This window comes from Danio rerio, chromosome 25 (genome assembly GCF_052040795.2).
Source record: "Danio rerio strain M-AB ecotype USA chromosome 25, GRCz13ab, whole genome shotgun sequence".
NCBI classification, from domain to species: Eukaryota; Metazoa; Chordata; class Actinopteri; order Cypriniformes; family Danionidae; genus Danio; species Danio rerio.
The window spans coordinates 19,343,804-19,357,500 of record NC_141045.1 but is presented as its reverse complement, the minus strand read 5'-3'; the positions used below and the strand labels follow the sequence as shown (position 1 = coordinate 19,357,500).

Genomic DNA, 13,697 nt, shown 5'->3' with positions numbered 1-13,697 from the left:
ATATATATATATATATATATATATATATATTTTTTTTTTTTTTTTTTTTTTTTACTTTGTGCAAATAATGACAAAAGTTTCTTATGACTGAAAGAATATAGGTTTTTGCATTGGCCACTATTATGGTGTTTTGATTGCTTATCTTACGTTACACGTTTGAACATAAAAAGTCTAAAATAAAAGATTTTTTCTTCCAGAGAACAGTTTTGTGAAATTCTGAGATTCCACAGATTCTAGTACAAATGCCAGTTATGAAACTATTTTATGAGTGTGAAAAAAGTGATTGGGGTATTCATGCTACAAAAGTTTCCTTATGCATCTCACGGAAGAAAAGAAAGCAAAACATGTGGGTTTGCAAAGCTATGAGGGTGAGGAAATAAAACTATGTTGACTAAATTGTCCCTGTATGACTGTGTGAACTCTGTTTACAAGGAAGTAACATCATTGTCACCTAGTGAGTAATCTGATTTGGGATTCAAGTTTCATTTGCATTAAGTATGCTTTGCATAAACATATGTTTTAAAAAAAGCTTAAAGGGGTTTTAATTTGTAATGGTCCTATCGTAAGACAATAGTCTCATATTAGCCTCAGATTTTACCAACTGATGAAATCCACATAAGCTTATATTTCCTTTTTACTGCATTTACGTGTGAATGAATGGAAGTCAGTTGCCCCTTATAAGGAAGGATTCAGTCGTTTACTCACCCTCATCTAGCAAATCAGCATCCTCTGTACATTAGTACACCAAAGCCAAGGCAAGGGGGTCAGTTCCAGTACTTTTTTAACTGTATGGACAAAAATAGCAAACATGCAGGTTTAGAATGACATAGTGCTGAAAAAATGACAACAGAAGTGCTATAACTCTTGCAGCTTTTTAAAGCCCCTGTTCGTTAGAGGGCCAAACTTCGAGCCTGCTGAGTGAAAATGCAGTTTGTTTAAGGTACTGATACACCTTCAAAGCGGTTGCTGTAAATGTGAAGCCAGGCTAACAAGAAAGACGCAGCAATTAAGCTGTTTTACCACCAGCCATTTTACTTGCTGCAGTTATCGTAATATAAACCTGCTGCACGCAAACTTTCCAGCCCCCTGTAAACACTCCTGAAGGATAATGTTTAATTGTAAACCCAGTAATTTCACTCACTCCAGAGGTTTACAGCCTTTGGAGTTTTACAGAAACAACCGGCAGGTGTTATATAAGAAACGACGACAAGAACTTAGTCATTTGATCTTCTTCATTCGTGCAAGTAAAGAATATAGGAACAGTCATTTCTCCCTCTCGTGCATGTGTGGGCAGTGGCTTCCCGCTGCGCAAATATGCAAGCACTCGAGCGCACTACAGTAAACTCTGCCGTCTCTCGAATCTTGAACCCAGATTGCAGAATGCATAATGCAGATAAAAATGGAAGGGATTTTGCATAACAGTCTACGCCTCAGTCTCCTCTGCCCTGCTCGGCGGCCACATTAGCGTGGGTTGGTACACTGGTTGAGAGCCCAGGCAGATGACACTATAAGCCTGTCCCCCTGAATGCCAGCCTCTCCTGTGACAGTACGTACATTAACAAAAAAGGGCTTTTGAATGTGTGACAAAGGTCTTTATGAATTTAAATTGTGTGCGTTTTTTCTCGGCGGTGGGAATCGGCACAGGACCTTAGTCACAGGTCATGTGGTTTAGGGTTACTAAAAGCCTCTACCAATAGAGTTGTGTTGCGCGCTTTTTGCCCTTTTACAAAGCCCTTTCTGCAGCCGCAAGAGAAAGCGCTCACCCCCAGGTGGGGAGCGGAGACGGACGAGTCGAGTCCCTGGAGGCCGTAACCGGAGGCTTATCAGAGCCCGACGCTGTTCTGTAATACTCCTGTGAAAGGCCTTCTCCGCCGCCTCCCAATAGCCGCAGTTCTGGGCAGAAGGCTGTAATGGAGATCTCCATGGCCCCTCGGTAAGCAACCAAGGGCCGAAAGGGGGGTCTGTCTCGGGACGAGGCACAGCAGGGATGGAGGGAGGGAGAGATGACACTGCGGCGTAGGTGTGACAGAAGAGAGGAGAGGTCTAATGAGTCAGAGGGGAAAGGCTTGGGTTCTCCTCAGGGGTCTCCTGCCACGGAACGTCAGCTCATGGGGCACAGGTAGACACGCCCGGCATTCGAACGCCACCGCGTTTCTCATGGGCTCCCTAAGGAATGCTTGTGTCGTGGCTCAAAAGGACTGGATAAAGACCGGGAAGGTTTACACCAGTTCAATGACATTCAGATTAAAAACCGAGGCCTCTGCGATTCAGCCGGGATGAGTAACCTGAGATTTGCTGATATGACTAAGGCCAGGGTAAAGATAAATACAGCGCTGCTGTGGAACTGTGAGTCATGCTGATGGCGATGAGTTTCTCGCTGCTTCTTGGCTGCTATTCCGATTGTCCTAAAAGTTGTTTTGCCAGTACTTTTGCCAGCTGATATGGCCTGAGAGGCTTCCCAAATGAAGCTCAAGTGAAACTCGAAAGGGCTGCTGAAACTGCCTTGGGAGCACTAGTTAAGATGATTCACTGACGTAGTTATTACACAAAAGGCTGAATCTGGATATCACGATAATGAACATGCACATCATGGGCATTAAAATCAAAATTATCTCAATAATTATTTATTATTTTAACTTTTAAAGTGCAGGGTAAGGGCAACGCAGTGGCGAAGTAGGTAGTGCTGACTCCTCAGAGCAAGAAGGTCAGTGGTTCGAGCCTCGGCTAGGTCAGTTGGCGTTTCTGTGTGAAGTTTGCATGTTCTCCCTGCGTTCGCGTGGGTTTCCTCCGGTTGCTCCAGTTTTCCCCACAGTCCATAGACATGCGGTACAGGTGAATTGGGTAAACTGTCCATAGTGTATGTGTGTGAATGGGAGTGTGGGGGTGTTCCCAGTGATGGGTTGCAGCTGGAAGGACATCCGCTGCGTAAAACATGTCCTGAATAAGTTGGCGGTTCATTCAGGTGTGGTGACCCCAGATTAAAAAAGGGACTAAGCCGAAATGAAACTAATGAATGAATAAATGAGTGCAGGGTGTTCATAATGCTCAATGTTTAAAGATTAAATTGATTACTTGATAGATCAAACAATAACATTTTCACTCATTATTCTGGCCTACATGCTGAAGTGTTGATTGAAAGTTCTGTGATTATTTATAGGGTTATTTTTTGTTAACTGTACAATAAGGCCCCAATAGTTACCATTAGTTAGTTTACCTACTGTACATTACAGTTTGATTAATCTTAGGTCATGTTAATTTCTTAGGTAATCAAAATAATAGTCTAATCTGATTACAAGTTGTAATCATTTTATTAAATGTAGTTAATAACTAAACATATTTACCAAAATTTTTTTTACGAATATTAACATGGTAAATAATAAATTTGGCTTTTTTTGTTCCTGTTGATTTTTATCCATTATCCAACATTTACTAATGTGACTATTGTAAAGTGTTATGTGTTGTACTTTATCATCCCTTTGCAGTTTAACTTAGTTGAAACATTTGTAACAATGCAATATTAGTATATTTTAGCAATTTTGTCATTGTATTGGCTAAAGGTTTAGGAAAATTTCATGATAATACTGTATACCATGATAAATGCCTCAGTAAATAATTGCAACATGAAAAACTAATACAACCTTCATAGGACAACATCATTTTAATTGTTGTGAAATATTTTAGTAGTCACTTTTAAAACATAATTATTTGTCTCTCTAAATTGGAATAATGTACAAGGCATTTCAAAAATGATTTCAAATATCAGAGATCTGTGTCGTTAGTTTTCTCAAAAGTCAACCACTTCACTGTGAGGTTTAAATTTCATTATTCATTATAAAAGCCCACACATCTCCTGATTTCCATGAGGGAATAGAGTGTGAATAAAGAGGTGTTCCCCTTTATCCATGATGTGCACTGTTGGGTGTTTATATCGTTTTCTGCCGTTTGAAATGCTGATTCCTTTCACACTATTCCACTGAATCATAACAAAAAGAGTAACTTGATAACATTGAGGGTTTGGCTGTCTGGCTAAAACATATTCTTGGTTCCCTAAAGATATTCTTTTCCCCTAAAGATTTTCATGAAATAACATGAAAGGCATCTATTTAATGCATACATGATGTCATATGGGATACAGGAGAGTGCAGTACTGTAAGTGAACAATATGGACCAACTTAGTCTTACCAGATGTATCATGATTGTGGTTCTTTTTTGTGATATATATACATACAGTTGTATTATATATATATATATATATATATATATATATATATATATATATATATATATATATATGAGCAATTCCATGAAAATGTCAACCTTATCATGAAAAAATAAACTTTTGACCAAAATAACAAAACCTATTTCAATTTGCTTATTAAGGTCTATATTTTATTGTTATGATGTGCTCTTGTTGAATTTTTAAGCAAATTGTTTTGTTTATCCATGAAATATGAGGATTGTGCCAATGGTAATTTTCATTATCATCCAACCACTTTTCGTGCTTTCAAAAAAGGGGTTAAAGGCTCACCTTTTCCATGCTTTATGTTAACAGTAATCATTCTGCAGAAGGATTGGAGTCTGTAGTATAAATAATTATCCTTACTTTTTCATAACATTATTGCCCTTTTGATTTATGAGCTACATATTTAAGACATCACGCAGCTTCGGTCACGTGTCACGTCCGTAACGATTTAATGAAAAAGTTTATATTGTGGAATAAATATTATAACAAATAAAATGAAACTTTGTATACAAAGCCAAAATATGTCCATACTAATTATAATCGCCAACTCATCTCAGGTCTTTGCTCTAAACAACCACAATTTTGCGTTACGGACGTGACCATTTTTGAACTCCTTATCAATATAAGCCAATGACTAGCGCATACTTGTTCATTATGATGCTGCATTACAATTACTGACTTACATTACATAACATCCATATGTTATATCAAGAACTGAACATTTCATTTAACTATAAACCACTTTAGTAACATTTCAGAAATAAATGTTTAATAAGAAAACAACATTTTACATATTGCCATAATTGGCCATAATGACTTAACCTATTTCCTCCGTCTTACTTGCGGTTCATGTGCGCACGCGCTGCCTATAGTGAAAGATAATGATGAACCATAAGGCTTTGAACCTATACATTTTGTAAAGTATAGGCTAAGCATATAACAGTTTTGTTATTTACATGTGATACTGCATTAATTTGCATACATGTTTTATAAGCTGTAAAATGAAAGCATCAGTTTGGTGCGAAGTTATAAAATATTTTTCTTTGTTTGATTTGTAGATTAGGCTATTTAAAATGTATATAAGAACCATTAATAGCTGTTATTTTCCAAATGGAAAAAAGGGTGGTTTGTTGATTGTAGTCTGCACTAAATCATGAATATGCCTAGTTGAGTTTATGACGCGGCTCCAGGCAGCACAGACGACCAGCATCAGCGCTGGTTCGTCAACTCCTGTGTCAAACTGTGGCCAGAATATCCTTCTTTCATTTTCCTTTTTTTTGGCAAAAAACATCTGTAAGCACGTGTGTTTGCACGTGTTACTGTCATGCGAGTTAACAAATATGTGTTGCTCATAAAAGCCGATCACAACGAACGCGCTTCTTCATTCCAGAGACGTGAGGCGCTCTGCAATACATTTTATGTTGACAAGAAGAAAAGGAGCACGGTGCTCTTTTGAATGTCACTATAGATAACAACTGAATCAGCTGGTCTATTGTGCGCGAGTGTTGCTGTCAGTGTTTTCATAATTTAAATTTTTAAATAACATTATGAAATTCAAGATTTGTAAAGTCATACAACTTTGGATGACTTAAAACAGCGACCACAAGTCTCTCCGTCATTAAAAAGTTCGCCGTAGTCATCTTGACACTTCTGTCACCTCCAAGGAAACCCCGCCTCTGCTTTCGTTTGATTGAAGAATGAAAGACGCCACTGAGGTAACATGCTTTTCTTCTGGAGCGCACAAAGCGCGCAATGACAAAACGCGAGGCGCGCAAGGCGCATAATCAATAACCTCCATGCATTTGGTCTTTTCCCACTACTCAAAATGCGCACGCCGCGGGTCAGGCCACAGCGGAGTTTTCGTTTCATGCAGAGCATAAATGTTTTTTATTTCATTAATTAAATAACTAATTATAAAGATAAATTATCAAAGTGACACAATTCATTTTCCAAGCCCTTTATCCAAAATAGCACTTTCAAAGCTTAAAAATTGGCTATAGCCTACATTAAAATTGAAACATTTTCAAAGATTTCCAGCACTCGGCAAATGCGCTTGAGTGCTTATTAAAATTATTTTAATAAGAATAAGAATAAAATAAGAATAAAATCTTGATATTGATCTAAGCTTTAACTACATTATATGAGTATTAAATTTGTTAGAAAATCGATAGGACCTGCAGCTGTAAATATTTAATTCAATATTTTACACAATCGGTTATGAACTATAGCCTAAAAATATAAACATTATAGTCATCCATCGTACATGCCTACAACCAATGACTATTTTTCTATGCTTGTTTAACATAGCCTACACAAAACCTTTCTTAAGTTTTAAAGTTTTCTCTCTCACCCTGGTGCGTATGAACTTTTTGCAACCTGTCCTGAAGTGACTGCCGACGAGAAAAAGAAAGCAAGCGCGAGTGGAGAAATTAAATTATTTATTCCATCAACTAACACGTTAACTAGAATAAACTAAAATAAACTTTGTCAAATATAATATTGCCATATCTGTGACAAAACTAGATTTTAAATATTCTCCACGTAGACACGGTCTTGCGCAACAGTCGGGCATTGATTTAATTCAAGTTTGTCTGGAAACACTAACTTTAGGAGCCTGCTAAACATAGGCCCATTATAGCTGATTATGTTTATTATAAATTCTAGTCAGAGTATAAAAGCACCATGTTAGCATGCAACATTGTTACCGAATTGAGTTTTGAACATTCGAACGTGCGTTAACCTTTAACAACACACATGCCATAATACGAATTAAATAACAAGGTGATATCTATTTAAGTTTGATTAATTGTGCAACCTTACCATTCAGATGTCTCAGACGTTAAAGTTTATTGGTTTACACACCCAACAGATATCCACAAATAGGTCTTTGGTCAAGTTTTGAAAGCATTTATCTGATTTTCATAATATGTCAACTGTCAATTTCAGAGCAGTCACGTCCGTAACGAAGACAAGTCACGTCCGTAACGATAGTTTTTCCTCATTAATGCAAAAATGAAAAACTAAATAAAATTAATTATATATGTCCCATGCAGAGCTAACCCTTATCCTTTTGACTGTTATATATTTTTTTGGCTTCTGGATTTTCATTCACAGAATTTTCACAAAGTATGTCAACTCACAAAACTCATGTCTTTTTTTTGTCACGTCCGTAACGCATTCATTTTGCCGTCATTTTAAATATAAAACACCTGCATAGACTGATATTTTTTTGATGCCTGAACTCCATGGTTAAGGGGTAAGAAAAATATAAAAATATATTTCAATATACTGTTAACATATACCTTCTCTGAGAATATACGTTTCATTTTTTTACTGCAAATGTCACGTCCATAACGCTGGAATCAGCCATATACAGTTGAAGTCAGAAATATTCTGATTTAGTCTGATAATATTTTTTCTTCTGGGGAAAGACTTATTTGTTTTATTTCGGCTAGAATAAAAGTGTTTTTAAAAGAATCATTTTAAGGTCAAAATTATTAGCCCCTTTAAGCTATTTTTTCTACAAAACAAACCACCATTATACAATAACTTAATTACCCTAACCTACCTAGTTAACCTAATTAACCTAGTTTAGCCTTTAAATGTCACTTTAAGCTGTTTAGAAGTGTCTTGAAAAATATCTAGAAAAATATTATTTACTGTCATCATGGAAAAATAAAATAAATCAGTTATTAGAAATGAGTTATTAAAACTTAATTTTAGAAATGAGTTGAGAAAATCTTCTCTCTGTTAAACAGAAATTGGGGAAAAAATAAAAAGGAGGCTAATAATTCAGGGTGGATAATAATTCAACTGTATGACTTAAACTATATAGAGAGAGAGAGAGAGAGAGAGAGAGAGAGAGAGAGAGAGAGAGAGAGAGAGAGAGAGAGAGAGAGAGAGAGAGAGAGAGAGAGAAAAAAAACAGTGCATAAGTAAAACAGTTTAAGAAATTGTAGCTCCTCTTTTGCAAACAATTAGTGATAATTGTTTCTTACCACTATGACTATTTATCCACTTTAAAACAAAGGTAAAACAACAGATGTTACCACATGAGGCTTTTAAGATGTTACACTGAGTTCTTGCTGTCAATTAAGATTACAACACCAGCAGACAACAAACAAATCCTTATATGGTTTTATTTACATCAGGACCCATTCACTTTACCACTAAGAAAGTACATTTATGTGCTGGTCGTCTTTTTAAAAATGAAAATGATAAAGATGATATAGATGTACGTGAGAATATTTTCTGCACACAAGGACGCATTTTTGCACTTAATCTGCACACAGGCTCTACTGAAGCGACAGCAAGAGAGCGAGTTAGCAAGCACATTCTTATGTGGACATCATTAGATGCAAATTGCTAATTGCTATAGTCAGTTTACATTTATGCTTCGGGATAGGCTTATGTTAACTTTACAAGAAAAGTAATAACAAATAGCCTCTGACTCATGTCTTAAATGCGGTGTAAACGGCTACGTGAGACAATTTTCTGAAAAAGCAGATGTTACCACAGATGTTATCCTTTTTAAAGAATACTCCCCATGACGCTTGCAAATTTGTTAGAATAATTTGTAAACAAACCGTAAAGAGTTTTTTTATGTGGTCACAGAGTAGTCCAGCCTTTAAGGAAACTTCATTAAAATTAACAAATTACTTCTGAGACTAGTATTACAGAGGAGATGACTAATACTAATGAGAACAGAACCTGAAGGAACAGTAAACGGAATATCTTGTTACATATGTTTTTGTAGTATCACGTTAATACCAAGCATTATTTTCACTGTAAGGTAACATAAAAAGCCCAAAGGAAAACATACCTGTCGTTAAATTTTCACCAATGATATGTCCGACGTATTTTTTTCAACGAAAGTAGCACAAACCTGAACTGCCACCCATTTAAATAAACAATATAAAAACGGTTAAATCTTACTGCGCATGCTCTGTGGAGTGAGCACACGAGTGAGAACGCAAACAAGCCCTCATATGAACATTGTTTGAGCGCGATTTATGCAAATTACTAGCTGTTTAGTCGATGACGTACAAAATAACTGGATTCTAAGAAGGTAGGAGCAAAATGATGTGCTTGGTCACCTGTTCATGAACCAAATTATTTGTTATAGAGACTCTCATAATGAGAGTACAGAAGAAAGTAGTATGCGAAGTTTCACACATAAATAATACGTGCCAGTAGTAGCAAATAAAATGTGACCATGGTTTTGTTACACTGAACGTGTAATTATGTTACATTTGTGTGACCACTGTTTACTATAAATACAATGGTTAGCATACTAAAACCATGGTTGTTACTTTTGTTTCACAACAAAATCTTTTTTTCTTTGTTAGTAGTAAAACCTTGGTTCATTTTTGTAAGGGGAATTTCGAATTTACAACATGTCCTTGTTATTTAATCATTTACCCATTTTTTCAGCATTCATTTGACACTTAGTTACTCTAAGAAAAATATGGTAAAGTTCACTTAAACATTTCCATCATTACCTCTTGGTTAGCCGCCAAAATACTGCACATACAATTGTATAGAACATCCAGTGAACATGACACGTAGAGCATGATAAATTAAGCATACGACTAAAGGTTAAGTACTTTATTAAATATGGCGAAACCCACTGAACAAGGCTCTCTTAAAGTTTATACAAACATACAAACCTGCCAGACTGTTGCAATGAAGAATGATTAGTATTGAAAGTGGAACATTTATCTCGCATATATGAGGAAGCAACGGTTGAGTAATGAAAAGCATGGCAAAATGGACATTAGTGCATGGCTTTATCAAGATGTTTTCTTTAGAAATTAGCTCCTTTATCTACGATCAGTAGGTATATATAAGTATCTAATGTAAGCAGGTCATAGTTTTTGTTAGTACTACTATGAATCTTTGCTGTGTGTTACTTCAGACGTTGTCTAAATTCATATCATGTGGCATTGGAGTTGTTTTTTGCTAGTGGCGTAGACAAGATTACCTAACGACTTTGGCCTTGTTTACAACTGGTTAGTAAGATGTGTTTTTGTTGATCTGATCTCAAGCAAACAGTGCTAAATCTTATTACGGTTTGAGGTTTTCCATTTTTCTCCACTTTCAGAGGCTCTTGAAATCACATTACTTTTGTAGTGTAGATGCACATTGTCGAAAACGCTTGACCAGCAACAGAAGACTGTCTCCTCTCAGCCTACTGACCTAATTCTTGAATGTCACAAGATGTGCTGTTGATGTGTGCGAGCCAGACAAGTTGTAAACTTTGGCATGTAAAATTGTTCATTCAAATCAATTGACTATTTTTTTTTAATGCGTCAATGAGTAATTATCTCAAAATAATCATTTAAAAACAGACTTGAAGAAAGAAACACTGCAGTTTTGCTCTAAGAATCACAGAAGTTTCACTCTGGTTTTATTTGGAAATGTTTTATTCCAAAGCAGAAAAACAAACAATATTACATTTGCAATCAGACATTATTATGATGTTAAATGATTAGTTCACCCAAAACGAAAATTCTGTTATCAATCACTCGCCCTCATGTCACTCCACCTTCTGAAAGCTTTGTTCATCAACACAAATTAACATATTTTAGGTGAAATTCGAAACTCTCTCATCCTTTAGCAACTGTGCCGAGACATTCAAAGTCAAGAAGAGGAACTAAAATTCATTCATTCAATTTCTTGTCGGCTTAGTCCCTTTATTAATTCAGGGTCGCCACAGCGGAATGAACCGCCAACTTATCCAGTGGATGCCCTTCCAGCCGCAACCCATCTCTGGGAAACATCCACACACACATTCACACTCATACAGCCAACCAAGCTAAGGCTCGAACCAGTGACCCAGTGCTGTGAGGCGACAGCACTACCTACTGCGCCACTGCTTCGCCCAGGAACTAAAATACTTTGTAAAAACAGCGTTGTTCTCCAGTGTCTTCAATAATTGTATCATTTATTATATTAAAATTTTATTAAATTAAATATGATAATTAAATACTGTATTCTTTTTACAAAATAATGGGAAAAAATGATTTAGTTACAATAAACAGTTTATTTTTCCACAGGTAATGAGTTGTCATTTTCACAAGTAACGTCTGTATTGTACATAATTCAAAAAATCTAAATTTAAACCTGGACATTTTAAAACAAATACACTTCAACACATTGCCTCCCTGGAATTTAAAGACGCCTATAATCAATATGGAGCTAGGACATCAGAAGAAAGGAGTTACTCATCCCAATATGTACAAACAACAATACCTGGATATCAGAACTCAATACTCTCAGCACATACCAATCTTCACAGATGGTTCAAAGATGGAAAGTAATGTAGCAGCAGCAATGGTGACAGGGGAACAAAGTCATGGAATCAGTCTACCTAAAGAATGCTCCATATTCACAGCTGAAGCCCGCGCTTTACTTTTAGCATTGGAGTATATAGAAAATGCCCAACAAAAGAAATCCATCATTTTTACAGACTATAAATCATGCCTCCAAGTTATGGAATCTTCAACGAATGATCATCCTTTGATTGATAATATTTTAACTAAAATATTTCATCACATCATTTTTTGCTGGGTTCCTGGACATGTCGGACTTTTAGGCAATGAGCGAGCTGATGCAGTTGCTAAAGATGCTTTGAAGCAAGTAGTGAACAAATGCCAAATTCCTCCGTCAGAGATTAAACCTTTTATCAACGCTTATATTTTAAACAAGTGGCAAAAGGAATGGGATGCATTAGAAAACAATAAACTACATGAAATCCAACCTGAAGTTTCACACAGAATTTTAAGACATTTTAAGAATCGATTTGATCAAGTAGTTTTTACCAGATGCCGTATTACACATACGAGAATTACACATGGTTTTTTGCTCCAAGGTGAAAACCCTACTCAGTGTTTGTGCTGCATAACTCCTCTTACTGTAAAACATATTTTACTGGACTGTCCTGCTTTTACTGATTCCAGAAGGACTTTTTATTAAATTAACTCTTTTAAGGACATTTTTGACAAAGTGGAACCAGAAAAGATTTTAGAATTTTTATCATGTATTAACACAAAAAATCTTATTTAATTTATGTTTTATTTGTTTTTTTTTTTGTTGATTTTTAAATGGTATATTTATTGTTGAAAGATTTCTGCCATAAAGATAGCCTTGGTTGCTGACATGGCACTAAATAAAAAAAATATATACATACATACATAATTCAAATTTGAGCTCAAAAATGTTTTTGCATATTTTTTTGATTTTCATTATATACTGAGGATGTGTTGCAGGACAATATTTTTGGCACTCCCTGAAATGCGTTTTTGCAGGGTGGGATGTCTGATACTGCATATCGCACCTCCCGAAGTTCACGTGACATTAACAACCTATTTGATTAAAATTAATGTCACTTTTGGAACCATGTTCATACACTACCTGACAAAAGTCTTGTCGTTGATCCCAGTTGTAAGAGCAACAAATAATAACTTGATTTCAAGTTGATCATTTGGAAAAGTGGCAGAAGGTAGATTTTTCCAATGAATCATCTGTTGAACTGCATCCCAATCATCACAAATAACGCAGAAGACCTATTAGAATCCGCATGGACTCTACATTCTCACACAAATCTGTCAGGTTAGGTGAAGGAAAAATCATGGTTTGGGGTTACATTCAGTATGGGGGCGCAAGAGAGATCTGCAGAATTAGATGCAACATCAACAGCCTGAAGTATCAAGAAATTTGTGCTGCTCATTACATTACAAAGAGAGGACAGATTTTTCAGCAGGAAAGAACTCCTCATACTTCAGTCTCCACATCAGAGTTTCTAAAAGCAAAGAAGGTCAAGGTGCTCCAGGATTGGCCAGCCCGGTCACCAGACATGAACATTATTGAGCATGTCTGGGGTAAGATGGAGGAGGCATTAAAGATGAATCCAAAGAATCTTGATGAACTGCAATAACACTTTATTTCCTATTTCAGATGACTGTATTAAGTTATTTGAGTCATAACAGAGATGTATGAATGCAGTTCTCCAAGCTCATGGGAATCATACACAATATTAACTGTTTTTCCACTGCACCATGACTTTATATTCTACACTGTCCATTATTTCTGTTAAGTAACGAGACTTTTGTCTGAGCGAAGTCAGACCTTACTGTTCTAATTAAATAATAAAAAATCAAGGCATGATCACATTTTATGTAGGTGAAATAAATGGAATTTGGAGGCCTTTGCCATTCATATAAGCCACTTCTGATGCCAAATGATCAAATTCAAGTTATTATATGTTGTTCCTAAAACTTGGATGGGCATAGGCATTAAAAGACTTTTGTCAGTTAGTGTACTTTCGTCAGGTAGTGTATTCATAAATAAAACTCACTTGCTCTTGTGATATAATTTTATATGACATCATAAAAAGTAAGATCTCACTGAAGCACATTTTTGCAATCATAAATCATATCTTTTAAGAATTTTG

At 35.9% G+C, this 13,697-nt stretch overlaps 1 long non-coding RNA gene across 6 annotated transcripts in view; it reads right to left on the bottom strand.

Annotated features, from left to right (window-relative positions):
• LOC147837669 (uncharacterized) overlaps positions 1-9,329 on the bottom strand; it is a 138,528-nt gene extending 129,199 nt beyond the window's left edge. For 4 of the 6 annotated variants that reach the window (XR_015526434.1, XR_015526433.1, XR_015526431.1 and 1 more), the window contains exons 1-2: positions 9,066-9,259; positions 706-785 (exon numbers count right to left, since the gene is read on the bottom strand). This is a non-coding gene — a long non-coding RNA (uncharacterized LOC147837669). Of the gene's footprint in view, positions 1-705; positions 786-9,065 lie in introns of all 6 variants that reach the window. The other 2 variants (XR_015526429.1, XR_015526430.1) reach the window with 2 other exon arrangements.
• Between the last annotated feature and the right edge of the window lie 4,368 nt (positions 9,330-13,697).